Raw genomic sequence first — 4,584 nt, 5'->3', positions numbered from 1 at the left:
GCCTTCAGTGTGCCTGTGTTTTATTTTTTGGGGGAAGTTTTACCAGAAGGTGTTTGCAGCAGACTGAAGCCATGTGAGCCACTTGCTGACAGCTGTTGACTCTGTGCCACACGTTCAGGTTAGGAATCTCCTTGCAAACACCACATACGGATCAAGGCTCAACAGTGGCCTGTAAAAATGTGAAATAAAGATCTGGTGAAGATCCCCACCCAGGTTAGTTTGCAGGTATGAGTCAGTTCTAAATATCTGGTGATACAACATGGGGCTGCAGGGGGAGTAGCCTTCTTGTACTCATGTTTTTAAGCACAGCTGCGAGCTCATGAGAGGACTGGGGACAAACTGGTGTTAATATATTAATGTGAGCAAGGTAGGGGTTTGTTGCAGACAGTGTTTGCAGTCAGAAAATCTGAATCACATCCTGCTTCTACTGAAGGTGGCAGTGTGGCATTGCTGTCCCTCTTTATCTGTGCTTGATCCAGGCCATTGAACTGCATCATCTCTCCAGCTGAAAAACCCTGGGAAGCACTTGCCATCTGCTGCTGTGTTTGTCCAACAGGCATGTCATCAGTCCAGGGGAACAAGGAAAACACAGGAGGGGTGCTTGAAAATGCTCCTGGTCAGTTTGATTCATTCTGCTCTGACATGAATTTGAATCTTTGAAAGAGTGGGATGAGTCCCTTCTTCAGCTGGAGACCAGGAATATTAAGCAGGACCATGTGGTCCTGTGAAATATTTTAGTTCCTCTTTGTTCCTTTATTTCCTCTTTGTGGGCTGCGTTGCATTTGCTCACAGGCAGCTCTGCTGTGAATTGTGATGCTGCTGGAGGTGGTGTGGTGATGGGGATTGACTGGGGAACCTGCACCCCATCTTGTCACTGAGTTGGGAATGTGGTGAGTTTCTTTGAGTCCCTCAAAGTGCCACAAACCCTTCCTGGGGTCTGTCAAAGCAGTGTCTCAGTTACTCTCTTACATGGGTGCTGTACCCCCACCCTGTTCCTGGGCTGTGTCCCCTTGACTGGCAGCACCCAGCAGGCAAAACACAGCTGAAATCCCTTTCCTTGTATCAGACTTGGTCCTGGTGTGGGAAACCATCCCCCAGGAGCTGAGCTGGCAGCAGGACAACTGTGAGAACAGGGACCTGCAGGAGAGATCTGCTGCCATCCACAGGACTTGGAGAAAGACATTTCTGGACAAGCTTCACTGCTGGGATACACGTAGAAAAGGTACCCAGTGATCTGACTCTGGATTTCTATCCCCTTGTAAATGCAGCCTTGATTTGTGGATTTTGGGGGCCAGGGGAGGATATGCCCAGCCATGGGGGCCTCTCACAGGCAGGGAGACAGGGCTTGCAGGGGTGTGATGTGTTTGTGTTCATCTTCAAGGTCAGCTGCCAGGCTGATCCACACCAGCACAGTCACCCCAGTGCTGCCCACATAAACATGTGCAGGTGACAGCAGCCTTATTTTTTATCATCTGCTGGAGTCATCACGACTCATGTGGAGAAGCAAGTGGTGCCTTACCTGCTGCTGAGGGCACCTGCAGCCTGCTCTGCTCCTGTGCAGCAGCTCCAGCTCTGGGTGCCTCTGCAGATGAGGGGCTGTGGTGCCCAAGCTTACAGGGGAAAAGGGACAGTGCCTCAGTGCTCCTCACTGTCCCACTGCATGAGCAGCTGCATTTCTGCGGGGCTCTGATGGGGTTTGCTGCCTCCTTGCTTTCCAGGGGACCCAGTGATCCCAGTCACCACTTTTGTCCCATGGACAGCTGTAGCATTAATTTTGCTTCTGAACTTCTCCAGAGCCCTTCTTTCCCTGGATCCTGAAAAGCAGGTTCCTGAGCCTTTGGGCAGGGCTGAAGGACAGGGGAGTGCTGTGGCAGGGGGACTGTCCCATCAGAGAGTGGGAGCCCTCCCATGGCCACAGGATGGGACTGGGATACTGGGACTGAGGCAGTGCTGTGGGCTAACTGGTCCCATTCTGGGACCCCTCATCAGCCCTTGCTACCTTGGGAAACAAGAAGAGGGCTCTGTGTGAACCAGATAAGCCCTTCTTTCCCTGGGGCTGCTCTGGATGCATTCCTGGTCTCAATGCCGGGGGTGCTCACTCACAACTCCAAATGGCTCCTGCACGTTTGTCGGCTGTCCCAGAACACCTGAGCTTTCTGGAGTTCTGCAATGAGGAGCTGGGTGCCAACTTGGAGAGACCCTACACTGGCCTTCCCAGCTGGTGTGTGCTGTGGGAATTCCTTCCCATGCTCAGGGGCTGATCTCTGTGTGCAAGCAGGCTGAGGGTCCCGCTGGGCAGCCTAAGTGGATGCTCCACGGAGCTGCCACAGGAGCTGCTGGTCATCGTAGGGGCAAGCGGATCATCAACAACGTGCAGGAGGTGGATGTCCTGTGAGTACACCCTGGCTTGCCAGGGCCATCATGTGTCCCTGAGCTCACACAGGATGCCAAAGGCGTGTTCAGTAGCAGAGGACACGTGGCCCTTCTTTTTCTCCTCCAGGAAGCTGAAGTGCTGGTGGCACGAGTGGAAGCTCCTGTCAAGCAAGAAGGTGGGTGAGGAGGGGGAGTTGGCCTGGTGGAGCAGGCACACTGGGTTATGGCCCACCCATAACCACTGCTGGGGGTTAAAAGGGCTGATAGGTGAGTACCTGGAGATGGATAGGGATTGGCCTCAGGCTGGGGAGTGCTGAGAGGTGCTGGGAGAGAGAAAGCTGGGGTAGAGAGGCGGGAACTACAGGAGTCCCCCAGACAAAGGAGCTTTCACCCTGAGCAGCCTGCAGGGGCTGGAGGGAGAAGGGCTGCCCCACTCCCCATGGATTGGGACTGCAAGATGCTGGTTAATGATGCCATCTTAGTCTGCCCCTCCCTGCTCCTCTTCCTCCTCTTTCTTCTTCATCTTTGTGATGAAGCCAAACTGCAGAACTAAAAGGAAGATGGCAGCCTGTCCCCTGGCCCCTCTTTTTGCCCTGCTCAGCAACTGGGTGGAGATCTGCTTGGGTGCCCACAAGCGCATCTGTGACTACCAGTGGCCTGTGGCATTGGCATCTGGTTCTCCCTCCTGGAGGTCATCACTCACCTGGACATTGTCAGCAACGTGTGCTGGGGGGGCAGTGGGGCATGAGGAGGCTGCAGGTGGAGTAAGGGAATTGGGGGAGAACTCGTTTGGGTGTTGCAGGATGCAGCATGATGAGGGGAGCAGCAGTGCTCAGGCTGGCTCTGCCTGTGCAGAAGGTGCAGCTCCAGCCATGGGCAGTGGGCAGCTGTCATGCTCTGGGCCTTGCTTGGCAATAACTGGGGGAAGAGAACAGCTGTCTGCTGTCCCAGACCAGTGTCATGTCTGGTTTGTCAGGCTGAGGGCAAGGAGAAGCAGAAAGCCACCCCAGAAGCACAGGGCATGAAGGAGGGTGGGGATGGGGATCTGCTGCAGCACATCTCCCTGCTTCCAGGCCTTCCTCATAGCCTTCACCTCTGATTTTCTGCCCCATGCATACTACAGGTACATCCACAACAGCAGCTTCAACATGAACTTCACCTTGGTGCACGCACCATGGGACTTTGTCCTGCAGAGCAACACCCACACAGCTGGGAGCCTGCTCCTGCCTCGGCTGGCTCCTCCTTCCTTAGCCTCGGCTCTTGCCTTTCTCTGCCTCTGCCACAGCAAACGTTCTGTTCAGCAGAGCAACTTTTGGCCAAATCCACATTGTCCAATCACTTCCTTGAGGTCCTGGGAGCCCTCACTCATGCCAGGGCTGGGTGTGTGCTGGACACGTCTGTGTGCAGGGCAGTGGGGAGGGCCACTGGACACCACGGGGCACTTTTGTTCAGAATAAACTGCCCTGGGGCCAGGTTACCTGTGGGACTTGGGTACCAGAAGAAGCTGGCTGAGGGCTGGTTCTGCTGTGCTCTGGCATGCCAGGTTGGGAGCAGGAGTAACGGCTGGGAAGCTGAGTCAGTACCTGCTGCACTTTGCTCCCTCAGATAGAGCATTCATGGACCAGGAGAGCAGCCTGACCTTGACTTAGTGGCAGCTGCTGGCTGCATGCTCGGGTTTCATCATTACCTTTGAGGTACCAGTTGCTGAGCCCAACTGGGTGGCCCAGGGTGTGGGGCTGGGGTAGGGGTAAGGACTCACCATGGCAGCCAACTCACACCTCCCATCCACTTCCAGCATCTGGGTTTTGTTACTGGTTGTGACTGCATGGCTGGTACCCGGCGTTCCTGAGGCTGTGGAGGTTAATATGAAGCATGAACAGTACCTGGCCAGAGGCTCTGGCTGTGGAGTGGCTGAGCAAGAGGGATCATGGCTGGTGCCTCCCCTTCCTGCCTTACACCAGCAGCATCCCTGGCACCAGCTACCCGGAGGCAAGCAGATTAGTGTTTCCACAGCCCCCTGCCCCTTTCCTGCTCTCACCCCTTTCATCGATCCACTGCTTGCCATGTGAGTCCCACCCCTTCAAGGGCGTGGCCACAGCAAAGGCTCAGGCATACAAACTTCTAGTCTTTGAATGCCTGGCTGAACCCAGCCCAGTATGGGCTGTCTTGGATCTCACCCCACCAGCAGAAATAATACCCACCACACTCCAA

The sequence above is a fragment of the Pseudopodoces humilis genome, chromosome 11 (assembly GCF_049639895.1).
Source record: "Pseudopodoces humilis isolate 2021_Gansu_Grassland_sample_001 chromosome 11, ASM4963989v1, whole genome shotgun sequence".
Classification (NCBI taxonomy): Eukaryota; Metazoa; Chordata; class Aves; order Passeriformes; family Paridae; genus Pseudopodoces; species Pseudopodoces humilis.
The sequence above is the reverse complement of the archived record's forward strand: the minus strand, read 5'-3'. Positions refer to the sequence as shown.